We start from the raw sequence: 27,377 nt of genomic DNA, 5'->3' as shown, positions 1-27,377 counted from the left end.
TTTCCTCTCGCTAATTAGGTCAGATTGTGTTTTGAAAAAGATGCGTGGCAGTAAAGTGAGAGAAAAAAAAATGATTGAAGAGAGACCAAGCATGACCCCAAAATTCCTGGGTTGAGGGGGTGCGGGTAAGGTGTAAGCTGGAAATGACACCTTTGTGGGGCCAGCGATTTCTGGAGGGGGATGGGTGGGGGGCGCGGGGGTGGATCTGCTGCAGAAGCAGAAATTCCATTCCGTTTTAGGACGTGTATTCCGGATGCGACGTTAAACCGCGGCCCCGTCTGCCCCCTCGGCTGGACGTAAAAGATCCCGTGGCACTATTTCGAAGAAGAGCAGGAAAGTTAGCCCCGATGTCCCAGCCAATGTTTATCCCTCAATCCACAGCTGTGGCTCAGTTGGTAGCCCACTCGCCTATGAGTCAAAAGATTGTGGGGTCTGTAGGGGGCGGCGTGTGGTGGTTGGCGCGTACGCCCAGTCAGTTATGCCTCTGACTGTTTATGAGTCGTTCGAATCGCTCCCATGCCCCTGGGTTCTAGACACCGGACTTAGGTACAGGCGGCGGTACAGAAAGACTCGAGTAGACAGGTGAGTTGGATGTAAGCAAACCCAAGATTTTATTAAACAGAACAATAACACCGTCTTACGAGAAGTCACCAGTATAAAATTACAGACAAATACAAATAACTATACTGATACAGGGAATGGGGAACACACGGCACATCGAGGGAAAACAACTATCTTAATAATCCCCTTATCCTTATCCCACCCCCTATACCTAACTAGATTAAGCTATGAGGGGCCTGAATTCATGCTCACCAATCAAAGATCTGCTGAATTCAAAACAGCGGTGGGGTTTGGGGTTCGCTCTTTGTGCTCTCTGGAGCCTGCCGTCGTCATGTGGTCTCGGGGTGCGTTGTCCAGGTACGAGTACCCCAAATTTAAAGTCTCTGCTTGGGTACTTTACCTCGCAGGGATGATGGTTCCTCTTCCTTGGTCGGCAGTTGAAGTTTGCATGAAGATAGTCACAGGTCGGCTGGATTGAAGGCCCGATTATTCGAAGCTTGTCTTCAATCATCTTCCCAATTCGTCTCGCCCAATTCGTCTCGCCTCCTCGCCTCGTCGCGTCCCACCTCGCCTGGCCTGGTATGTCCGTGTCCGCCCGGTGCGATGCCGGGCGTTCCTGATGGAATGGGGAAAGGCACGGGCAGAGGCCAGGGGGTAAGCGCGGGATGGGGGAAGAGCAGCAGCCACGAGGGCGAGGAGCAAGAAGAAGAAGAGAGCGATTGCTACCCGGGGCCTTCAGTTATACTCCTTCGGATGGCCCTTATCTGCGCGCCAAATCAGGTTAGTTCTTTGTCTTGGCGGGCTATTTTAAATAATGGTAGCAATCTACACTAACTGTTTTTAGATGGCCAGTAATCACATCTACTGGCCTGATAATTGACTTGTTTTGTTATTAATACATCTTAATGGGCCTGTCCAGCCTCGATGGCTTCCTTAAGCTGTTCCCAATTATTTATGCAAACTGCTTGATGGCCTTAACTATAGGCCTAACTGGGTTTTGATCTGTCTCTGATTTGGCCTAATACATAATTCAAAGTCCTGTCTGGTTTTCAAAATGCAAAGTCTCTCTTCACAGAAACTGCAGCTTTGGTTTCAATTTCTCCACAAGCTGCCTGTGCCGCAGAGTCCAAGTTTTTAAAACCTCACAGGCTTTCTGCCACGAGGCGCGGACGCCATCTTGGGTACCCTTTTTAATTAAAATGTCCACGCAGGGCCCCTTTTGTTAATAATAACCTTTGGGGAAATGTAGAAATTTTGCAAATCTTACAGTTCACAGTCCCACTCCAGGGACTTGAGCACATGAAGCTAGGCTGGCACTCCAGTGCAGTGCTGAGGGAGCGCTGTGCTGTCGGAGGTGCCGTAAAAGATCCCGCGGCACTATTTCGAAGAAGAGCAGGGGAGTTCTCCCCGGTGCCCTGGGCCAATATTTATCCCTCAATCAACATAACAAAAACAGATTCCGGGTCATTAGTACATTTCTGTTTGTGGGAGCTTGCTTTGCACAAATTGGCTGCTGCGTTTCCCACAACACAACAGTGGCAACACTTCAAAAATACTTCACTGGCTGTGAACTGCTTTGAGGCATCCTGAGATCATGAAAAGCGCTGTAGAAAGGCAAGTCTTTCTTTTTACGCTCATGAAATGCCCTCCCTCCCAGTGGCAGCAGCTGGCAAATTCCAGAGTTAACCGGGGATAACCTCAACCGTCAAGAATTCCATGACTTCCGCCTTCCTATCCGCTCTTGAGGATGTGCGCCATGCTTAAAAGTGTCAATTTGGTGAAATCTGTTCAGAGAGGTGGAGATACGTGTTAAGGGGCACTGCCCAACATTACCATGTGGAGACCTACGCCTGTACCTTGAGACTCATTTCAGGCCGTTGCAAATGTTCATCTGGTACTTAGGAAGCCTTCTACACTCTGCACTCTCCATAGCAAGCAGTCTCAGTGAGCTAGGCTTTGAGAGTTGCACAGTGAGCTTCCCAATGGGAATTCACCCATAGTTATATGAACTGCAAAAGCTTCCTTTCCCTAAATGTGCACCTCATTTGCAGTGAGGCCCAGCTTCTTACTGGTGAATTCATAACCTGTCGAGCGAATATATTCTCCGCCTAATCGGTGAATGTTATTGAGTTAAAGGTGAAAACTCGGCCAATAGCGAATATCCAGCTTGTTGGTCATGTCCATAGTCAGTACCTCCTGAGATAGATATAGACTTTATTCTTCGGCATCACAAATAAAAGAAAGACTTGCATTTCTATAGCGCCTTTCACGACCACTGGACGTCCCAAAGCACTTTACAGCTAATGAAGTACTTTTTGAAGTGGAGTCACTGTTGTAATGTAGGAAACGCGGCAGCCAATTTGCACACAGCAAGCTCCCACAAACAGCAATGTGATAATGACCAGATAATCTGTTTTAGTGATGTTGGTTGAGGGATAAATATTGGCCAGGACACCGGGGAGAACACCCCTGCTCTTCTTCGAAATAGTGCCGTGGGATCTTTTACATCCACCCGAGAGGGAAGATGGGGCCTCGGTTTAATGTCTCATCCGAAAGACGGCACCTCCAACAGTGCAGCACTCCCTCAGCACTGGCACTGGGAGTGTCAGCCTAGATTTTTGTGCTCAAGTCTCTGGAGTGGGGCTTGAACCCATAGCCCTCTGACTCGGAGATGAGAGAGAGAGAGAGTGCTGCCCACTGAGCCACTGGCTGACAAACAAAGTTTGCCTCCTGTCCAGTTCTGTACTAGATTATTGCGAGAAGTGTTTTTGTAAATCAATAAGATTAAACAGCGTCCCAAAAGTTTAATATTTGGAAATAATTGTCCACTTTAGTTACTTACTTCCTTGCCCCATGCTGTAGGAACATTAATTAATTAGGTCATCAATCAAAATCAGCGGAGTAAAAATCCAAACTCGGGACCTGATCCCACCCCCTTCCCACCAGTTTTCAAATTGGATTATAGTATACTATCTGTCGCGGTGTTTGAGAGGGCGTTTCCTGTTTAAATATACTGCCATCATTTATTTAAATATATCACATTATTTTGGCTGTGTGCCTGAAGAAACCTCCAGCGTGTTCTTTCAATTATACGTTTCAGGGCAGTAAGCACTCAAACAGGAAAGTGACGGGTCTCCATACACAGCTGCCTAATACAAGTGGTACGTTTAGACACCCAATCACAAGGTAGCTGAGATTATTCAAATACAACAGCCTCAATAGCCACGATGGGCTGAATGGCCTCACTTCTGTGTTGAATTCCAACGCTCTCTCTGGCCGGCCTCCCACATTCCACCCTCTGTAAACCTGAGCTCACCCAATACTCTGCTGCCCGTGTCCTAACTCGCACCAAGTCCTGTTCACCCATCGCCACCTGTGCTCACTGACCTAACAGTCCAGCAATGCTTTGATTTTAAAATTCTCATCCTTGTTTTCAAATCCCTCCATGGCCTCGCCCACCCCACCCCCACTATCTCCCTAACCTCCTCCAGCCCTACAACCCTCTGAGATCTCTGCACTCCTCCAATTCTGATCTCTTACACATCCCCGATTTCCATCGCTCCACCATTGGTGGCCATGCCTTAACTCCCTAGGCCCTAAGCTCTGGAATTCCCTCCCTAAAGCTCTCTGCCTCTCTCTCTCCTCCTTTAAGACGCTCCTTAAAACCTACCTCTTTGACCAAGCTTTTCATCACCTCTCCTAATATCTCTATTTGGCTCAAATGTTGTTTGATACCACTTCTGTGAAGCGCCTTGGGATGTTTTTACTATTTTAAAGTCACTATGTAAATAAAAGTTGTTGTTGTTCTTCTTATTCCATGACATCGCATGACGATACAAAGGTAGGTGGGAAAACAAGTTGTGAGGAGGACACGAAGGGGGAAAAATTCGGTATCGCCCATTTTGGGGCGTTAATATCGGCCGTGCGCAAAGTTTACCGCCCAGCGCTAATTATCGCCTCCGACTGCCAAATTCGCCTCTATCGCCCCTGGAGGTGATTTGAGCGCTAAATCAGGCGCTACACACCTCTCTTAAGGTGCAAACATCAGGGAGCGAGGTGGTACCTCAACACTACCGAAGCTCAGGCGATGTCCGTTACCATGGAAGCCAGGCAGACTGGCGCCATCCAGTTCTTAAAGGGGAGGGGCCATCTTACTGGTCAGCCACTCCCTGCTCATTGTAGCCTTGAATCTCGGCCTGGAGAGACCTCTGCAGCAATTGTGTTGGAAGCACTAATGGATAGGCCCAGGGAAAGAGCTCGGCGCTTAGGAACCTCAAAAGTGGTGCTGAGGGCCAAAACTCCTCAGGACAGCATTGAAACCAAAGCTTTTGCCAACAAGAAAAGGCAGGAAGTGGCCGCTTTTATATAGCGCTACCCCAGCCCCTTCCCAACTGCAAAAGTTCCCCTCTACCTGTCGTTCCTAGCGGCAGGCGGCGCGACTCAATATCTGGTCTGGGGCGCTACCGGGGCGTTGCACGCTTGACTGACGTCATGATCTGCGGGCGCAGGAGATCGCGGCGGTAGTGTTTAGCATCGCCGCAAAACAACTGATCAATTTCGCAAGCGGCGCTAAACTTGCCGCGCTCAGGTGCCAGGTTCCTAGCGCCCCCCGGAGGCGCTAACGGGAGGCGATAACCAACCGAATTTTTCCCCCAAAGAGTCTGCAATGGGATATTGATAGGCTGAGTGAGTGGGCAAAAATTTGGCGGATGGAGTATAATGTGGGGAAATGTGAGGTTCTCCACTTTGGTAGGAAGAATAGAAAAGCAAAATATTATTTAAATGGAGAGAGACTACAGAATGCTGCGGTACAGAGGGATCTGGGGGTCCTCGTACATGAACATTTGGCCTTTATTGCAAGGGGGATGGAGTATAAAAGTAGGGAAGTCTTGCTACATCTGTGCAGGGCGTTGATGAGACCACACCTGGAGCATTGCGTACAGTTTTGGTCTCCTTACCTAAGGAAGGATATACTTGCCATAGAGGGAGTGCAACGAAGGTTCACGAGATTGATTCCTGGGATGGGGAGATGGTCCTATGAGGAGAGATTGAGTTGATTAGGCCTATATTCCCTAGAGTTAGAAGAATGAGAGGTGATCTCATTGAAACATACAAAATTCTTACAGGACTTGACAGGGTAGATGCAGAGAGGATGTTTCCCCTGGCTGGGGAGTCTAGAACCAGGGGTCACAGTCTCGGAATAAGAGGTCAGCCATTTAGGACTGAGATGAGGAGAAATGTCTTCACTCAGAGGGTGGTGAATCTTTGGAATTCTCTACCCCAGAGGGCTGTGGAGGCTCAGTCGTTGAGTATATTCAAGACAGAGATCGATAGATTTTTGGTTATTAAAGCAATCGAGGAATATGGAGATTGAGCGGGGAAGTGGAGTTGAGGTCGAAGATCGGCCATGACCTTATTGAATGGTGGAGCAGGCTCGAAGGGCCAAATGACCTACTCCTGCTCCTATTTCTTATGTTCTAAGTTGGTGGCGGTAGAGGCAGTGAGGGCACAAAAATGGTGTCCAGAAGGAGACGGACAAAAGTATGTTGCTCAAAATCGGAGTGGTTTATTTTTTTACTTTAAAAGTTCATAGAATATAAAGCAGCAATCAATCGGCCAGACTCCCGAGGGTGAAATTATACATGAGCCATGAAAAGAATTGTCAAAAGAATAGCTAAAATTGGTCAAATGTCACAGGGCAGCAGTAAGTGCCTTGAGCATCTCCAAAGGATAGCAACAAAGCAGATTAGCTTCAATGCCCAACACTCAAAGCATGATGCAGTGAATGGTTCCAGCTTAAAAAAAGCACAAACATAGCCAGGCAAATGATGGTCCTCATGCTCATCCTCGGAGCCCCAGTGTATGGTCAGTGTCAAATAAATATTTACGTCCCAAACAATCTCCCAGTATAGTAACAATTGAAACGTATATAATTCTGACAGGGCTAGACAGACTGGGAGCAGGGAGGATGTTTCCCCTGGCTGGGGGGTCTAGAACGAGGGGTCACAGTCTCAGGATACGGGGTAGGACATTTAGGACTGAGATGAGGAGAAATTTCTTCACTCAGAGGGTGGTGAACCTGTGGAATTCTCTACCACAGAAGGCTGCGGAGGCCAAGTCACTGAATATATTTAAGAGGGAGGTAGATAGATTTCTAGACACAAAAGGCGTCAAGGGGTATGGGGAGAGAGCGGGAATATGGTATTGAGATAGAGGATCAGCCATGATCATACTGAATGGCGGAGCAGGCTCGAAGGGCCGAATGGCCGACTCCTGCTCCTATTTTTCTATGTCTCTTTGTGTACCTGAAGCAGTAGACCAAGTGTTGATTTGTGAAGTCCTCATTAGGCGTGCAGTACGTCATTTTCATCATATTGACAACTGCACGCCATAGAGTCACGGAAACATAGAACAGGAGGAGGCCATTCGGGCCCTCGAGCCTGTTGCGCCATTCGATTAGATTATGGCTGATCTGCATCCTAACTCTGTCCTCCCGCCTTGGCTCCATATCCCTTCATACCCTTACCTGATAAAACCTCACTCTTGAAAATGTCAATTCTCCCCCAGCATCCGCAGCCAGAAAACTGTATTGATGAGGAACCGCCGTGCGAGAGGTCTTTAATCGTGCGCACTTATCATGGACATTGATGTGCTGTTGTCGTTAATCAGCACTGTTTTTCAGTTGTATGCACTGTTGGTTTCTTACCTAGAAGGGCTGTGGTATTTTTTGCACTGAGATACCTTAGTGAACATCGGTAGATGCAGTAACTACCTCAAGAAACTCGACACCATCCAGGACAAAGCAGCCCGCTTGATTGGCACCCCATTCACCACTTTAAACATCCACTCCCTCCACCACTGGCGTACCGTGGCTGCCGTGTGTGCCATCTACAAGATGCACTGCAGCAACTCACCAAGACTTCTTCGACGGCACCTCCCAAACCCGCGACCTCTACCACCTAGAAGGACAAGGGCAGCAGGCGCATGGGGAACACCACCACCTCCAAGTTCCCCTCCAAGTCACACACACCATCCTGACTTGGAACTATATTGCCGTTCCTTCATCGTCGCTGGGTCAAAATCCTGGAACTCCCTCCCTAACAGCACTGTGGGAGCACCTTCACCACATGGACTGCAGTGGTTCAAGAAGGCGGCTCACCACCACCTTCTACAGGGCAACTAGGGATGGGCAATAAATGCTGTCCTTGCCAGCGACGCCCACATCCCATAAAATGAATAAAAAGAAAGGACTGAAGTGCAGGTGATTGGGGCTGAGGGAGACCGAAGGCTTCTTCGAGGGCCCTGGGGTGGGGGGGCACTCTTGCTCCTCCTGATCCACCAGGAGTGCTGGGAAAGGCACTTGCCTTGAGGAGCCGGCAGTTCCCACCTCACTTTTGCTTCTGTTTTTTTTCCGACCACACCCCCCCCAGGAATCCCGTGCAGCATCAGTCAATTTTAAATCGGGTTCACAATTTAAATATGCGAATTAAGTGCCCCGCCTCTCCACGGCGGGGCACTCTGATGCGGCGGGTTGGGATTGCATTCCCCCTGTTTAACTCTTTAACCCCCCCAAGTCCCTCCCCTGCCTGTCCTGTCGGTGGCGGAGGGAGGGGTGGGAGGTTAATATCGAGGTCTAAGTCTTTCAGGGATAGAATGAGTTAGAATCCACGCCCCTTTTCTTTTTCTGCAGACGCCCACCTCACCACTGTATGCTTCATCCTGCAATGAAAAGGACCAACAACAACAACAACTTGTATTTATATAGCGCCTTTAACGTAGTAAAACGTCCCAAGGTGCTGCACGGGAGTGTTATAAGACAAAAAATTGACACTGAGCCACATAAGGAAAAATTAGGGCAGGTGACCAAAAGCTTGGTCAAAGAGGTAAGTTTTGAGGAGCGTCTTAAAGGAGGAAAGGGAGGTGGAGAGGTTTAGGCAGGGAATTCCAGAGCTTGGGGCATAGGCAACAGAAGGCACGGCCACCAATGGTTGAGCGATTATAATCAGGGATGCTCAAGAGGGCAGAATTAGAGGAGCGCAGATATCTCGGGGTGGGGGGCGTGGTTGAAGGGCTGGAGAAAATTACAGGGATAGGGAGGGGCGAGGCCATGGAGGGATTTGAAAACAAGGATGAGAATTTTGAAATCGAGGTGCTGCTTAACCGAGAACCAATGTAGGTCAGCGAGCGTAGGGGAGATGGGTGAACAGGACTTGGTGTGAGTTAGGACACGGGCAGCCGAGTTTTGGATGACCTCAAGTTTACGTAGGGTGGAATGTGGGAGGCCAGCCAGGAGTGCGTTGGAATAGTCAAGTCTAGAGGTAACAAAGGCATGGATGAGGGTTTCAGCAACCTCCAAAAGGTTGACCACCAGATCATTACAGAAACTGGAAATAAGACCACAGCACGATGGGCTGAACGGCCTCCCTCCATGCTGTAAGATTCTACGATAAGAAATTATGTTGCTGTTTCTGAGGCCCTACAGATCTACACTAGACATTTGATGTAATATTACTGCTTTATTAGAACTTATCTTCTCTGTAAACAGATTTTTTGTTCATTATCACATTGCTGTTTGTGGGAGCTTGCTGTGCGCAAGTTGTCTGGTGGGTTTCCTACATTACAACAGTGACCACACTTCAAAAGTTCTTCATTGGTTAAAGCACTTTGAGATCATGAAAGGCGCTATAGAAATGCACGTCTTTTTATTTTTATATCTCCAGTTCAACCTAGGTTCATATGTAGCTTAGAGTCTCCATATTCTCTGGGCCGATACTCTCTGGAGTTTAGAAGAATGAGGGGTGATCTCATTGAAACGTATAAGATTCTGAGGGGGATTGACAGGGTAGATGCTGAAAGGTTGTTTCCCCTGGCTGGGGATTCTAGAACTAGGGGGCATAGTCTCAGGATAAGGGGTCGGCCATTTAGGACTGAGATGAGGAGACACTTCTTCACTCAGAGGGTGGTGAATCTTTGGAATTCTCTACCCCAGAGGGCTGTGGATACTCAGTCGTTGAGTATATTCAAGACAGAGATCGATAGATTTTGGGATATTAAAGGAATCAAGGGATATGGGGATAGTGCAGGACAGTGAAGTTGAGGTAGAAGATCAGCCATGACCTTATTGAATGTCAGAGCAGGCTCGAAGGGCCGAATGTCCTACTCCTGCTCCTATTTCTTATGTCCTAAGTTGGTGGCGGTAGAGGCAGTGAGGGCACAAAATGGTGTCCTGAAGGAATTCTCTACCCCAGAGACCTGTTAATGCTGAGTTGTTGAGTATGTTCAAGGCTGAGCTCAATAGATTTTATGGACACTAATGGAATCAAGGGATATGGGGCGGGTAAGTGGAGTTGATGTAAAGTTTAGCTATGACCTTATTGAATGGTGGAGCAGGCTCGAATGGATGTATGGCGTTGTCCTACTGCCAATTCTTATGTAGCTTCTTCAGATGATGACTGTTCACCCCACTGGGTATCACCATCACTTTTTTCTGGAATATTCAGCTACATATTGGTACATTAATGTCGTTCTACTGAGTGGGAGTAATTTTGACTTTGTGCAATAGTCAGCAACCCATGTTATACCAGTCCTGATTTTGATTTTGATTGAACTCAATGGAAATGTAACTTCATATCCGCCAGTTCCAACACAATGCGTCATTTTGATATCTTCCTTTGCCCCCTTTAAGTTTCTCCTCTTCTTATATCCAGAAGTGGCTGACTCAAGACCCAGGGGTATCTTTGTACCTCCTTTTGTGTGGTTATCGTCCGTGTATTAGTCTGGCCGGTGAGTTTCGACAGGCTACTTGACTCTGGAGGCTATCACAGCCCAGCCCAATCCTGCGCTCCGCACAGACTGACTTTCCGACAGTAGTCACTGTACAGCCTACAGCCATCATGAGGTGTGGGGTAGGCTTAATGGACCAGCAAGTCTTCTCCCCCTGCCCGCCGTTTTTGTATGATGCAACCTAGCCCCCTGCATTACTCTAGCAAGGTCTCGTTGTCTGTCTGGGTTTAGCCTCTACGTAGGGTAAAAATTCCTGGTTTTCCTTATTGCTGGGTGGGGAAAGTGTGCTTGGAAAGCCCTACTGATGTATAACACATCGCAGCTCCTGCCAGACTTTACCAGGGCTGTGAAAGGTGACACATTCACGCTGAGCACACAGCGGGCTGCCTGTGCGAGCTCACACGCAACAAACAGGAAATGAAAGTGCTGCTGTAGCTATTTAAAAGTCGCCTGTTTGATGCAGCAACAACAACTTGCATTTCTATAGCGCCATTCACGACCTCAGGGCGTCCCAAAGCACTTTACAGCCAATGAAGTACTTTTTGAAGTGTGGTCGCTGTTGTAATGTGGTCACTGTTGTAATGTGGGAAACGGCAGCCAATGTGCAAACAGCAAGCTCCCACAAACAGCAATGTGATAATGACCAGATTATCTGTTTTAGTGATGTTGATTGAGGGATAAATATTGGCCAGGACACCGGGGAGAACTCCCCTGCTCTTCTTCGAAATAGTGGCCGTGGGATCTTTTACGTCCGCCTGAGAGGGAAGACAGAGCCTCAGTTTAACATCTCATCAGAAAGACGGCACCTCCGACAGTGCAGCACTCCCTCAGCACTGCACTGGAGTGTCGGCCTAGATTTTTGTGCTCAAGCCTCTGGAGTGGGATTTGAACCCACAACCTTCTGACTCACAGGCGAGAGTGCTACCAACCTGACACTCGCAGTTTGAAAAGACTTTTTAATTTATATGCATTGTGAGAAATGTCTCTCACCATAATGACTATTGCTTTTTAAGGCAAATATCACGTCTATTTTGCACTCACAAAAGATAATAAGCTGTGATGTTGGTTAAGGGAGGCATGTCAGGAAGGACACTGGGAGAGCTCCCTAAATGTATTTGGGGAGAGCTCCCTAAATGTATTCGGGAGTGCTCCCTAAATGTATTCGGGGAGAGCTCCTTAAATGTATTCGGGGAGAGCTCCCTAAATGTATTCGGGGAGAGCTCCCTAAATGTATTCGGAAAGTGCAACGGGATCTTTAATATCCACTTGAACCCCCAGGGAAGGCCTCAGTTTAGCACTTCACCCAATCAGGAGCACCTCCGACAGTGTAGCAACTCCCTCGGTGTTGTAATGGCGACTTTATGCTTAAGTTCTGGAGTAATGCTGGGACTTGCAACCTTCTGACTTGGACGTGAAGCGTGCTACCAAGTGGGCTGTAGTTGCCTTTGGTTTACAATGAGACGGGCACCCGGCTGATACGGTGAGCAAGCTGGGCAGCGTTACTAAGGAGGAGTAGCTTCTGGGCCCAGTGATCGTTCTCCCGCTCATGTAGACATCGCCACTGTGGGCCAGCCTGTGGTTGAGTTCAACAGGAAGCCTTGTTACCCAGCACCTGTATTTAGCAGCCTCATCTTGACCCCATTGTAACCTCATCCAAACAGTCAGAAAGAACCATCACAGGATATGCCATGGCAGATGTACTGTAGAATGGCTTTCGTTTTTCTATTGTCTAACGGATAAACATATGCACACTGTACATCACTGTTCATGCATCTGCCCAACCATTAATGAGATAAAAGTAACAATGGGAAGCAACAATATATAACGCCTTTAACAGAGTAAAACTGTCCAACCTGTTTCTCAGGAGCGTAATCAGACAAGAAATTGACATCAAGCCAAAGAAGGAAACATTAGGCCAGGTGAACAAAAAGCTTGGTCACAGAGGTAGGTTTTAACCAGCATCTTAAAGGAGGGGAGAGAGGCAATTCCAGAGCTTCGAGCTTTGACAGCTGAAGGCACGGCCGCCAATGGTGGGGTGAAGGAAGTGGTGGATGCATCAGAGGCCAGAGTTGGAGGAATGCAGAGATCTTTGAGGGTTGTTGGAGGTTACAGAGATCATGAGGGGCGAGGCCATGGAGGGATTTTTATTTTTTATCCATTCGTGGGATGTAGGCACTGCTGGCAAGGCCAGTGTTTATTGCCCATTCCCAATTGCCCTTGAGAAGGAGAAGCTAGACCATTTCAGAGGGAAGCTAAGGGTTGTGTCAACCACATATAGGCCAGACCAGGTAAGGATGGCAGATTTCCTTCCCTGAAGGACATTAGTGAACCAGATGGGGATTTTTATGACAATCCGGTAGTTTCATGGTCGCCATTACTGATACTTAATCCAGGTTTATTTAATTAACTGAATTTAAATACCCCAGCTGCCGTGGTGGGATTTGAACTCATGTATCAGATCATTAGTCCAGGCTGTAGGGGGTTTTGGTTTGGGGTTTTGTGTCTGGCCAGTCAGGCGTATCTGAGCTGCTCCAGCCCCGTGCGGTTCGAATCGCTTCCCCTCTGGTTCTGACCACCGGACTTATTACGAGCAGCGATATAAACAAAACGAGACCAATGGTTTGGTGCAAAGAAAACCAATGTTTATTAAAAATAGAGAAAAATAAACACTATACAGAGAAAAATCACTATGTATGTAACACAATTACACTTAGCGGGGGAGGAGGAACGGACACATCGAGGGAAAATGACTAAAATGACAATTTTAGCAATCTCCTTAACTCCCACCCTTTACACCTATCTAAGTTGTCTTGCGATGGGCCAGAAAGTTTATGCTCACCAGTCTCGGATGTTAGAACGCCTGCTCCGTGCCCCATTGCCTGCCGATGTCTTTAGGGTTTTCACCGCCCAGAGCAGAGACACCCCAGTGATTTTAAATGTAACTGCGGGTATCCTGCTTCCCTTGGACGGGCTCTTCGTCGTCGATCTTCTTGATGGTAAGGCAGGGCACCGGAGTCCAGGCGAGAGAGAGAGAGAGAGATGGCTTCCCGAGGGGCTAGTTATACCCCTTTCTGGGAGCCCTTATCAACTGTCAGATCAGCTTGTTTCTTTGTCTGACCTGAACATGTTGAAGATGATACAAAGGAAACCGGTCTGGGCCCATTGCTCTGGATGGCTGGTTAATCGGTCTTTAAACGTCCCATAAGTGTTTTCCTTTGTGTAACTGGTCTTGTGATGGGGCCATTCCTGTTTTAATGCCCCGTTGATCGTTTCCAAACAGTGTTGAAGTCAGCTAACGAAGGTCTGAATGCAGCTATTACCCGTTGATTATCTGTGCAAACGGCCTTGATGGGTTTTAATCAGAGGCCCGAATGCCACTGTTTGCTTCTCATACATAAATGCTGAAGGCCTGTCTACCTTCTAATTTCTGGAACATTCCTTCTTTGTCAGCCCAAAACTGAAACTTACAGGCCTCGGCCATGAGGTTGACCGCAGCCATCTTGTTGGGCCCTGGAGCCCTGGATTTTAAACTCAGTCCAGCCAGGGTTTCTTCAATAAGCCAAAAGTAAATCTTCGGGGGAGACATAAAATTTGCGAATCCTTTCAAGGCCTCTGGATTACTCATCCAGTAACATAACCACTAACACATGTAACATAACACATGGATGAGAACTTTTAAATCGAGGCATTGGTGGACCTGTAGCCAATGTCGGTCAGCGAGCGCAGGGGTGATGAAGCATACATCTTTTGCATTACAAAATTGGGAATTTCTCAAGAGGCCATTCTATGGGTCAGTCAAGAAGTCAGCAATAACCTCACGTTCAATGCTTTCCTTATTGGACTCCTCCTCATTGTTGCCACCTCTGCTGTGCTCTGTCCTACTTTTGGAGAGGGCAGTACTCAAGTTGAACCCTATGTGGACCCAGTGTCATTTATCAATCTGGAATAGATAGAGCCATGGGGCGAAATTGAGTATTGCCCCATTTGGGGCACCAGCCTCGCCAGGGCGCTTAAAGTAGCGCCCCGGAAGCATTCGCGGCCGCCCGCCGGAAATTGAGTGGTAGCGGCCCAAAGGGAAGAGCGGCGCTACTGGAGGCGCCCCGCATCCCTCTTGGGGCGCTGCGAGTGAATATCGTGGTGCAATGTGCCGCAGCGCCACACGCTGCGGCACGTCGCACTGCGGTATTGCAGGCCTTCCTCCGCTTCTTAAAGGGGAGGGGCCTTGTGCAGCGCGATCTGGGGCCCAGCTGGGCCCCCGAGGATCGCGAGTGCAGGCAAAAGAGCCCGGCACCGAGGAGAAGTGCCGGGCTCTTGGAACGCAGCTGGCACTCCGCGGGGGTGGGGGGGGGCGTCAGGAGGCCGGGGCCGGGAGCGCAGGCAGGTGCTGGCAGGCGGCCAACAACAAAAATGGCCGCCCCGCACCTCGCCTTTAATTTGCGCCTCCCCGGCCGCAGGTAGGCCCCCCTGAACCGGTCGGACATAGCGTCCGGCGGTAAATCAGGGGGCGCTGCCAAATATTGTGGCCGGGGCATCAGCAGGGCGCTGCGCACACCGATGATGTCATCGGTAGCGGCGCAGCTCTAACGGCTAGTGCCACCACTAGCGTCCCGCGGAATTTAGCAGGGGGTGTGGACAGTGCCGCGCCCGGGCGCCTGTTGGCTTGCGACACACTTAGCGCCCTCTTAAGGCACTAACGGCTGGCACAGCCAACTGAATTTCTCCCAGAGTTATACAGCACAGAAAGAGGCCCTTCGGCCCATCGTGTCCGCGCCGGCCATCAAGCCCTGTCTATTCTAATCCCATTTTCCAGCACTTGGTCTGTAGCCTTGTATGCTATGGCATTTCAAGTGCTCATCTAAATGCTTCTTGAATGTTGTGAGGGTTCCTGCCTCTACCATCCTTTCAGGCAGTGAGTTCCAGATTCCAACCACCCTCTGGGTGAAAACGTTTTTCCTCAAATCCCCTCTAAACCTCCTGCCCCTTAACTTGAAACTATGCCCCCTGGTTATTGACCCCTCTACGAAGGGGAAAAGTTCCTTTCTATCTACCCTATCTATGCCCCTCATAATTTTGTACACCTCAATCAGGTCCCCCCTCAGCCTTCTCTGCTGTAAGGAAAACAACCCCAGCCTGTCCAGTCTCTCTTCATAGCTGAAGTGCTCCAGCCCAGGTAACATCCTGGTGAATCTCCTCTGCACCCTCTCCAATGCAATCACATCCCTCCTATAGTGTGGCGACCAGAACTGCACACAGTATTCCAGCTACGGCCTAACCAGCGTTCATAATCATAATCATAATCAACTTTATTGTCATTGTTAGCGCACAAGTGCAGTACAACGAAATGTAGGTTTGTACAGCTCCATCATAACCTCCCTGCTCTTATATTCTATGCCTCGGCTAATGAAGGCAAATATCCCATATGCCTTTTTAACCACCTGTCCTGCTGCCTTCAGGGATCTATGTACATGCACACCAAGGTCCCTCTGATCCTCTGTCCTTCCTAGGGTCCTACCATTCATTGTGTATTCCCTTGCTTTGTTAGACCTCCCAAAATGCATCACCTCACACTTTTCAGGGTTAAATTCCATTTGCCACTGTTCTGCCCATCTGACCAACCCATCTATATCGTCCTGTAGCCTGAGGCTTCCCTCCTCGCTGGGGAGGTGACTGACGGAGTGGTGAACGAGAGAGATCCAGGGAGGCTTTCGAAGACGTGACAGAGCTAAGAAGACGCAAGGGATTTAGGAAGTGAATTCCAGAGCGTGGAGGCGTGATGATGGAAGGAGTTGATAGCTTCTCTCTATCTACCCTACCTCCTCTGGTGGGGCAGTCCAGAACAAAGGGGCATAACCTTAAAATTAGAGCTAGGCCGTTCAGGGGGCGATGTCAGGAAGCACTTCTTCACACATTGGGTAGTGCAAATCTGGAACTCTCTCCCCAAAAGCTGTAGAGGCTGGGGGACAATTGAAATTTCAAAACTAAACTTCATCGATTTTTGCTAGGCAAGGGTATAAGGGATATAGAACCAAGGAGGGCAGCTGGAGTTGAAATACGAATCAGCCATGATCTAATTGAATGGCAGAACAGGCTCGAGGGGCTGAATAGCCTGATCCTGATCCTATGTTCTTTTTGAAGGTTTTACCACTCTGATGGAGGAACAGATGGAAGGGGAGATGCACACTCGGCTAGAGTTGGAAGAGCAGAGGACACAAGCTTAGGTCACAGAGCTTGAGAACATCGCAGAGGTAGGGTGAGCGAGTCCATGGAGGGATGTGTAAATGAGAGAGAAGGATTTTGAAATGGCTGTTCTGGAGAACTGGGGGAGTCAGTGATTAAAGTGAGTGGGATTCAGTACCAGAGATTTTGGAGGCAGAATACCAGAGGGCCAATTTTAACTCCTAGCACCAAGGCATCTGCCGCACCAAGTTAAGGCCGCCGGAAGCAAGGCAAGTGTGAGATGGGTGGGGCTGTTGGGAGGGTCTCAAGACTGGGTGAGGAAGGGGGACGGTAGCCCGGGGCAGGAGAGGCCTGGACTTTCCTTGTGGGTCCCGCTCAGGATCTGGTTAAAATGCCACTGGGTCAGGGCGATATTCATCAATGAGGCTCCCGCCAAGACCGACCGCATTAAAATAGGGTGTCGGCGGGAATAGAGCGGGGAAATGTAGGCACTCCATCTAATAAATGTGGATAAATGCGAGGTTATCCACTTTGGTGGCAAAAACAGGAAGGCAGTTTATTATCTGAGCGGCAATAGATTGGGAGAAGGGGAAGTGCAACGAGACCTGGGTGTTCTTGTGCACCAGTCGCTGAAGGTAAGCATGCAGGTGCAGCAGGTGGTTAAGAAGGCAAATGGTATGTTGGCCTTCGTAGCGAGAGGGTTCGAGTACAGAAACAAGGATGTCTTGCTGCAGTTGTACAGGGCCTTGGTGAGACCACACCTTGAGTATTGTGTGCAGTTTTGGTCGCCTTATCTGAGGAAGGATGTTCTTGCCATGGAGGGAGTGCAGCGAAGATTCACCAGACTGATACCTGGGATGGCAGGAATGACGTTTGAGGAGAGATTGGGTCGCTGGAGTTTAGAAGAATGAGAGGGTATCTCATTGAAACTCATAAAATTCTAACAGGATGAGACAGACTGTAAGATTCGCAAAATTGATATTGTATTAATAAGGGTCGAATGGCAGAAGAGGCCATGATTTTAAAGACTGTTTTAAAAGAAGCCCAGGAAAAAGGGGCATTCAAAATGGCCGCCAGACCCCGTGATCAACTTATTGGGACACTTTAAAATGGTTCCTGCAGTCCTCAGACAGCTTTGTGGATTCAACCCACAGTAGGTTCTGGAAGCCGTTTCTGAGGAAACGAAACCAGACACGTACACTTATACTTATAGATTGGATGCAGATCCAACCAGATCGGCCTGTAGATAAAGGCCATCTAAATGTTTACCCAGACAAAGGAAAACAGTTACACATTCATGAGAAGAGCATCAAGGACCCGTTAAGGACACCACCAGGACATTAAAAACAATGAAGGTCATTCCAGACCAGAGATGGCCCGTTACCGGCCATCCAAGAACAGTTTAAAATATAATAACTACCCCGTTGTGCAACCAGCCCGCCAAAATTAAAACAAAAGACTAACCTGATTTGGCGCGAGATAAGGGCTTCTGCTGAGAAGTATAATTGGGAGACACCCGGGTAGAAAAGAAAAAAGCTTAATGAAGGTTATGAACTTGGCAGAAGATCAGTGTGGCTCCATCATCGGAGGGGAAGAAGAAGAAAACCAGGCAGCCATCAAGAAGGTAGTTCTAAGTCCGCATCCCGCCCCGAGGTAACCGTCGGGAGGTCATCGACCCACCCCGGGCCGTTGACGAGACGAAAAGGGCCGTAGCCCTACCGAAGAGACAAATAAAAACTACAGAAGAAAGCTGCAGGAAAATGAGGGCCAGCCCGAGGCTCCTATGACCGGGGTCGAGCCGACGATCCCCGACCCCGCCGACATCCAGGCCAGCCGGTGTCCAGCCGTCCCCGACCCCCACCTCAGGAGAGAGGTGTGGCGCAGCTCGCTGGGGCTCCACGAACCACGTGGAGACAGGACGCCTGAAAGGATCAAAACGCAAGACTTCAAAACTCTATACTTTTTCCAATTGGACTGGTGAGCATGTTTCTGGCCCTTCACAATCAGATCTAGATAGGATTAAGGGGGTGGGCATTTTGGGTATAATTAACATGAGTTGTTGTCCCTCAATGTTCCGTGTGTTTCCCCATTTATGATGATCTTTGTAAGGTATAATATGCCTGTATCCATTTTAGTTAGTACTGTATTGTTATGATTTGTTTTCCCTTCCCATGTACCCTCTTATTTGCTTGCATTTGATTTGTTTTTCCTTATGCAATAAAATATCATTTCGTTTCATTTAACCTGGTCTAAAAGAGTATTCTCTACATTGTAGTTCCTGCACCTAAGTCCAGTGTCTAGAATCTAAGGGGTGAGTGGGGCGAACCACTCAAGGTTTTTCTGTGCAAAAGAGAGAGAGAGAGAGAGAGAGAGAGTGGCCTCTGAGAGAGAGTAACCTCTGCGATCTACAGAATCTCTCTGGAGAGTAAAAAAAGAAACCCCTTACAAGACTAGATGCAGGAAGGATGTTCCCCGATGGCGGGGATTCCAGAACCAGGGGTCACAGGCTAAGAATAAGGGGTAGGCCATTTAGGACAGAGATGAGGAGGAATTTCTTCACCCAGAGAGTGGTGAACCTGTGGAATTCTCTACCACACAAGGTAGTTGAAGCCAATTCATTAAGTATATTCAAGAAGGAGTTGGATATATTTCTTAAGGCTAAAGGGATCAAGGGATATGGGGCGAAAGCAGGGACAGGGTACTGAGTTTGGATGATCAGCCATGATCGCATTAAATGGCGGAGCAGGCTCGAGGGGCCGAATGGCCTACTCCTGCTCCTATCTTCTATGTTTCTATATTTAAACTGCTCCCACTCTCCTTTCCTGCCAATTGGGGAAGAGTTAAAATTCCCCCCTCAAGTCTTTGAGCCCAGGAGTAGAACAAGGCAATGCTTGAAGCCCCTCAAGTCAACAGAAATGAAAATGAGGAGAGATGTAAATCGGGCTGCCGACTCGCTATTGTCTGTTTTACACTATCGCACAAAAGTCAAGATCTACCCCAAAGAGTGCCCATTGGGAACGAGTGTTGAAGAGGAGAACCCCTATGGCAGCCCTTGTCTGGTGCCCTCTTGTCCCTGTGCCACCTCCGGCCTGCTTCTCCATGACCATCATTGGGGACAGTTCTGCTCTGAGCAGGCACAGCAGCCCTTGGCTGACTGCTGGCACCCGAAATTAGAACACTGCCCCCCCCCCCCCACCCCACTCCACTCTACCCCACCCCTCCCCACCTCTCCCCATCCATCCCACTCTGGGGCTTCCTGAGCAATATTCCCCAGAACACCAGAAATATAGTCAGGTGAACTTGTATTACTGGGTGAGGTAAGCTGATTCCTGTAGAGTTACAAAATCTAGGCCGACACTCCAGTGCTGTGCTGCGGGAGTGCTGCACTGCCGGAGGTGCCGTCTTTCAGATGAGATGTTAAACCGAGGCCCCGTCTGCTCTCTTGGGTGGATGTAAAAGATCCAACGGCATTATTTCAAAGAAGAGCGGGGGGAGTTATCCCCGGTCTCCTGGCCAATATTTATCCCTCAACCAACATCCCTAAAACAGATTATCCGGTCATTATCACATTGCTGTTTGTGGGAGCTTGCTGTGCACAAATTGACATTTCCTACATTACAACACTTCAAAAATATGTCATTGATAGCGCTTTGAGACGTCCTGAGATCATGAAAGGTGCTACATAAATGCTCCGCTTGTCCCCCTGTCCCCCTGTCCGTGTTACCGTTACACGTTTGGGAGTCTTTCCTTCTGCAGGAGGCGACTATCGCAATCGGCTGCGCAGATTGAAGTTTAATCTCACCTACTGCTGTCAAATTTGCTGATTGACTTCAATGGATTTATATTGAGTCACTGAAAATCCCCCAGTCTGAAAGAAGCAGCTCTGTGGTTAGCAGAAGCCACATAATCTCCTCATTAACACACGATTCAACCTGAAACTGAGACCTTGGCATTCTCAATTCTTATTTAAGAGGATATAACATCTGCCAGTCTTGTACAGTTCTGCACGAGATAATGATTAGCAACAAAATTGTCCAAACATTTGTTCCATGATACATTGAACTCTTAGGTGACCTAGTATAATGCTCGACAGAATTCTTCAGTACAGAAGAAGGCCATTCAGCCCATCATGTCTGTGTTAAAGCACATGGGATTGGGGGTAAGGTACTCACTTGGATAGAGAACTGGTTGGCAGACAGGAAGCAAAGAGTTGGAATAAACGGGTCTTTTTCCGAGTGGCAGGCAGTGACTAGTGGGGTTCCACAGGGATCGGTGCTAGGACCCCAGCTATTCACAATATATATTGATGATCTGGACAAGGGAACTAGATGTAATATCTCCAAGTTTGCAGGCGACACAAAGCTGGGTGGGCGTGTGTGCTGTGAGGAGGGTGCAGAGAAACTCCAGTATGATTTGGACAGGTTGGGTGATTGGGCAGGTGCACGGCAGATGCAGTATAATGTGGATAAATGCGAGATTATCCTCTTTGGTGGCAAATACAGGAAGACAGATTATTATCTAAATGGCAATAGATTGGGAAAAGGGGAAGTGCAATGAGACCTGGGTGTCCTTGTGCACCAGTCGCTGAAGGTAAGCATGCAGGTGCAGCAGGCGGTTAAGAAGGCAAATGGTATGTTGGCCTTCATAGCGAGAGGATTCGAGTACAGGAGCAAGGATGTCTTGCTGCAGTTGTACAGGGCCTTGGTGAGACCACACCTTGGGTATTGTGTGCAGTTTTGGTCGCCTTATCTGAGGAAGGATGTTCTTTCCATGGAGGGAGTGCAGCGAAGATTCACCAGACTGATACCTGGAATGGCAGGGATGACGTATGAAGAGAGATTGGGTCGATTGGGCTTATATTCGCTGGAGTTTAGAAGAATGAGAGGGGATCTCATTGAAACTTATAAAATTCTAACAGGATTAGACAGACTAGATGCAGGAAGGATGTCCCCGATGGCGGGGGAGTCCAGAACCAGGGGTCACAGTCTAAGAATAAGGGGTAAGCCATTTAGGACTGAGATGAGGAGGAATTTCTTCACCCAGAGAGTGGTGAACCTGTGGAATTCTCTACCACAGAAGGCAGTTGAGGCCAATTCATTAAATATATTCAAGAAGGAGTTGGATATATTTCTTAAGGCTAAAGGGATCAAGGGATATGGGGAGAAGGCAGGAACAGGGTGCTGAATTTGGATGATCAGCCATGATCTCATTAAATGGCGATGCAGGCACGAGGGGCCGAATGGCCGAGAAACATAGAAACATAGAAACATAGAAGATAAGAGCAGGAGTAGGCCATTCGGCCCCTCGAGCCTGCTCCACCATTCAATGAGATCATGGCTGATCATCCAAATTCAGTACCCGGTCCCTGCTTTCTCCCCATACCCCTTGGTCCCTTTAGCCTTAAGAAATATATCCAACTCCTTCTTGAATATATTTAATGAACTGGCCTCCACCACCTTCTGTGGTAGAGAGTTCCACAGGTTCACCACTCTCTGGGTGAAGAAATTCCTCCTCATTTCTGTCCTAAATGGCTTACCCCTTATCCTTAGACTGTGACCCCTGGTTCTGGACTCCCCGACCATCGGGAACATTCTTCCTGCATCTAGTCTGTCCAGTCCTGTCAGAATTTTATAAGTTTCAATGAGGTCACCTCTCATTCTACTCCTGCTCCTAACTTCCATGTTTCTATGTCAGCTCTTTTGAGAGTAAGACTTGCATTTCTATAGCGCCTGTCACGACCTCAGGACATCCCAAAGCGCTTTACAGCCAATAAAGTACTTTTTGCAGTGTAGTCACTGTTGTAATCTAGGGATACGCAGTTTGTGGAAGAAAGTTCCAAACTTCTACCACCCTTTGCGTGTAGAAGTGTTTCCAAATTTCACTCCTGAATAGTCTGGCTCTAATTTTTAGACGATGCCTCCTGGTCTCTGCCCGCGACCAATGTCCATTCTTACTAGGAATGACTGACCAGCAGCCATAGTGAATCTTTGAAACCCACCCACGCGGCTGCCTGCCAGTTTCTCTTTGATCAGCCAGCAAATAATTCGAATATTTATTCAGAAGCGAATGGGCCAACCGCAGAATCGGGACAGCAGCTTGAGTTCAATAGTTCAAACCCGGGGGAGAAGTAACGGGGGCAAAATTGGACCCAATTGCACCTGTTTTCCGGGCGCAAAATGGGGGCAATAAGCAGCACCTCTGTGGGGATATATTTGGGGCCTGACCGACACCACAAGTACATCTGACGCATATTGGAATAAAAACAGAAAAAGCTGGAAATATTCAGCCGGTCAGGCAGCATCTGTAGAGTTAACGTTTCAGGTCGATGACCCTTCGTCAGAAGTGGAAAAAGTTGGAGATGGAACACTTGCTTAAAAACCAGAAACTGTATCGATGAGGATCCACAGTGCGAGAGGTCTTTAATCGTGCACACTTATCATGGACATTGACGTGTTGATGTTGTTAATCAGCACTGTTTATCAGTTGTATGCACTGTTGGTTTCTTGCCTAGAATTGCTGTGGTATTTTTGCACTGAGATATCTTAGTGAACATCGGTAGATACAGTAACTACCTCGGACTGAAGTGCGGGCGATTGGGGCAGGGGGAGACCGAAGGCCTCTTTGAGGGCCCCAGGGTGGGGAGCACTCCTGCTCCTCCTGGTCCACAAGGGATAAGGGTGCAAGGCAAAAGGACCTCCTTCCCAAGATCCACAAACAGGACTGCCCTGGTAGACCCATTGATTCAGCCTTCTATTTTACCATCTCCTTTTTCCTTGCACCATCATCCCTTTTGTCTCTTAATCCCTCCTGCCTTCCAGCCTATCACAGACCTTCCCTTTTGTTCTTTCCTCCCCTCCTCCCTTTCCCTGCCCCGCACTTGCTTAAAAACCTGTCCCATCTCCAGCTTTTTCCAGTTCTGACGAAGGGTCATGGACCTGAAACGTTAACTCTGTTTCTCTCTCCACAGATGCTGCCTGACCTGCTGAGTATTTCCAGCATTTTCTGTTGTTATTTCAGATTTCCAGCATATTTTGCTTTTGTGTTGACGCCATATTGGGTTGGCTGATATTTTAGGTGACCCTGGAGGCCGCCTCAAAAACTGGTGTGACCTCGTGTGCGATTCCCTTAATTTCTAGAAGATAGGCTGACGAGCTTTCTAGCGGGACAAAGCCGACAGTAAAAGAAACAAACTTTTTTTTTTACACACGAACAGTGTAAAGTTCACAGTGAATTTCAATCACTCATTGCTCCCCTCAGTATATAGAGAACAACAATGCAAGCACAGAAGAGAGAACTTGCATTTCTGTAGCGCTGTTCACTACCACGGGACGTCCCAAAGCGCTTTACAGCCAATGAAGCACTTTTTGCAGTGTAGTCACTGTTGTAATGTAGGGAAACGTGAGAGAACAGCAAGGTCCCACAAACAGCAATGTGATAATGACCAGATAATCTGTTTTTAGTGATGTTGGTTGAGGGATAAATATTGGCCCCAGGACACCGGGGAGAACTCCCCTGCTTTTTGTCGAAATGCACAGCATACTATTTTTGCTCGTGTGCTAAATTCACTTCTCTGATATTAGCTAACTCTAATGTCAAGGAGCGGGTTCTGACTCACTGCGGGGAATTTTAACCCCCCAAGGACAGTTGAGTTGGGGGCGGGTGGGAAGTAAAAATTCTAAAAAAATTTAAACGAGACCGCAACCCGTCCCCAATGCGCCCACATCCGGGTTTAACGAAAGTGCATTTCGGGTGCTTGGGATTAACCTGCTTAGCACGTGATAATGAGGAGATTCTCAAACAGGAATTTGAATTTAGCCCCTCCGGCATGGGTTTTCCGGGGCTCGGGAGACACTGAAACGGAGGCGTGAGTGGGCGGCACTTCATGGGGGTGTTCAAAGTTCTGATTGCCCGATATGATGAAAGGCTCAGTGCCTACAGCTGCTTTCTCAGTTCCCTTTTGCAAATATTTAGCAGAGCGTTCTTGTGACCGTAGACATGCTTCAGAAGTTTTTAAAAATTATTCGCTTATGGGATGTGGGCATCGCTGGCAAGGCCCAGCATTTATTGCCCATCCCTAATTGCCCTTGAGAAGGCGGTGGTGAGCCGCCTTCCTGAACCGCTGCAGTCCGTGTGGTGAAGGTACTCCCACAGTGCTGTTAGGGAGGGAGTTCCAGGATTTTGACCCAGTGAAGATGAAGGAATGGCCGATATATTTCTAAGTCAGGATGGTGTGTGACTTGGAGGGGAACTTGAGGGTGGTGGTGTTCCCATGCGCCTGCTGCCCTTGTCCTTCTAGGTGGTAGAGGTCGCGGGTTTGGGAGGTGCTGCCGAAGAAGCCTTGGCGAGTTGCTGCTGTGCATCTTGTAGATGGTGCACACTGCAGCCACGGTACGCCGGTGGTGGAGGGAATGAATGTTTAAGGTGGTGGATGGGGTGGCCATGGTTTGAAGGCTTTCAAGCGGACAACATCAGGATGGTGGGGGGGGATCACCATGGATGCTTTCGATAGGACTTGGGACGAGGAAGGCAATCACCATCCAAGGCAACGACGTCGTGCTGTGGTGGGATCAGCAGGCAGGTGGGAGGGAGGTGGGCAGCAGAGGTCTGCACCGCAGAGTGGGGAACAACAGAGATGTGATGTGCAGGCTTTATGACAGTGAGATCTGAGGCCCAATATCTCGGGAGCCTTGGACCTCACCATTCTGGCGTAGGGTACTTACCCTTTGCCCCCCCGCCCCCATTATCCCCTACCGAGCGGCACTAAATGGGCACTCCCAAGTTTCTAGGCCTTGAAATCTTATCGGTTTAGTTTGGTGAAGGACTCTCTGCGCAGATTATGTAATGGAGCACAGGCAAACTACAATCGAACAATTGTATTCAGTGCCTCCGGTACAACATGGTGCCCATGTTTAGAGAGTCCATTAACGCACGCATTGATGTAACACAAGTACACTCTTCCTGCACATGACTTCACATGTTGCTTGCTCTCCTAATCCACGTCTCCAATCTTCCTCCCAGTAAGTCTTGAGTACAAACAATGCCACCTTCTCTGCAGGCAAGAATAGAAATGACACACATCTCATTGAACCATACAGCACAGAAGGAGGCCATTCGGCCCAACGTGCCAGTGCCGAATCTTTGAAAGAGCGATCCGATTAGTCCGACGTTCCTGCTCTTTCCCCCACTACATTTTACCTTTCCAAGTATTTATCCAATTCCCTTTTGAAAGTTACGATTGAATCTGCTTCCACCGCCCTTTCAGGCAGCGCATTCCAGATCACAACAACTCGCGGCGTAAGAAGAAATTCTCCACATCTCCCCTCTGGTTCGCTTTGCCAATCCTCGGACATTTAAAAAACCAATTGTATTCCATTACACTTGGATTTCTCTAGATATAAGAGATGAGACGGAATCCATTACTTGTGGATTTCCCACTGCCACGGGAAGCCATTGTACTGACTCTGAACGCGGCGCTGTATGTATAGCTGACGCGTCCCTACGGGGAACAAGCATTCCATTGTACTTGTACTTGTACTGGTTACATATGGCAAATAAAGCTGAACTGAACTGAACTGAACTAGTCCTGGCTTGACTTGTGCAAAAGGCATCTCAAAATCTAACCGCAACAGTGGTTGTGATAGAGAGCAGTTTAAACTGCACATTGTTAAGTTAGACCTGTGTACATATATAGAATGACCTTCTGCACTGTATCTAACCTAAAATCACTTGCAGCTTTCATAGAACAATGAACAAAAATAGATCCGTAGCTTGGAACCATTATAGAACCAGGAAATAATAAGAGTGCATAACCTCTTTGGTAACCCATTACTGTACCTAAATAAACTGTTTTTGTCTTACTCAACCGTGCCCTAGTGTTGCCAAATAATGAGAGTCAGGCCATGAGGCTGTGAATTCCAGCCCCCCATTACATTTTAAGATGATTTTAAGGATTTGATCGGGTAGATAGTGAGAAACGATTTCCCCTGGTTGGGGGGGGGGGGCGGCGGGGTGCCGGGGGGGGGGGGAGTCCAGAACAAGGGGGCATAACCTTAAAATTAGAGCCAGGCCGCTCAAGGGTGATTTCAGGAAGCACTTCTTCACACAAAGGGTGGTGGAAATCTGGAAAACTCTCCCCCCGACAAGCTGAGGGTTAATTGAAAATTTCAAAACTGAGATTTATAGAATTTTATTAGGCAAGGGTATTGGGGTTTATGGAACCAAGGCGGGTAGCTGGAGTTTAAATAAAGATCTGATCAAATTAAATGGAACAGGCTGAATGGCCTACTCCTGTTCCTGTTGGAGTCGACAGACATCAACAGGCTGAGACTTTTCTTTAAGCAAAAACAAAACGTGTCTTACTTTAATCAATCTCCACGAGGTCTGAAGGCTCAGCCCCGTGCAGGGGCTATGACATCATCACGCAACCGACGTCATCACGTCATCACGTTCCCGACGCTCTTAAAGGGACCCTGCACCAATAACCCAACCCAGCATGTACATATCACAACATTGCTATACAAAGTGAATTATGTTTAGGTACATATAACAGCATTGTGTTATTGTCCCTATGTGGTCGCCGCCACATACGTCCCACCAGAATTCACTAGTACTGGCAATGTCAGTCGTTGGGGGGGGGCGGATCACACGGTTGGAACGGCTCCTCAATTCCGGGGTGGGGACCGGGGGGTTCGTCGGAGGGACCTCGGGCGCTCGGTGGTGGATTGAGGGTGTGGAAACCAGAGGTCGGCTCCGTCTCGGGGGCTGTGCCAACTCAACGGGTCGGTCCAGATCCAAGTGGGCCGGCTTGAGACGGTCCACGGAAATGCAGTCCGGCTTACCGCCGACATCCACTACGA

The 27,377-nt window shown here is 48.4% G+C and overlaps 1 long non-coding RNA gene across 1 annotated transcript in view; it reads left to right on the top strand.

The window, feature by feature from the left end:
- LOC147097611 (uncharacterized) overlaps window positions 1-27,377 on the top strand; it is a 58,854-nt gene that overhangs the window by 14,292 nt on the left and 17,185 nt on the right. Inside the window, exon 2 of the long non-coding RNA XR_015074296.1 lies at window positions 16,480-16,589. This is a non-coding gene — a long non-coding RNA (uncharacterized LOC147097611). The remainder of the gene's footprint in view (window positions 1-16,479; window positions 16,590-27,377) is intronic.

The sequence above is a fragment of the Somniosus microcephalus genome, chromosome 31, assembly GCF_052327205.1.
Source record: "Somniosus microcephalus isolate GS21.2 chromosome 31, FLI_Smic_1.0, whole genome shotgun sequence".
Classification (NCBI taxonomy): domain Eukaryota; kingdom Metazoa; phylum Chordata; class Chondrichthyes; order Squaliformes; family Somniosidae; genus Somniosus; species Somniosus microcephalus.
This window is presented reverse-complemented; position numbering and strand designations above follow the sequence as displayed.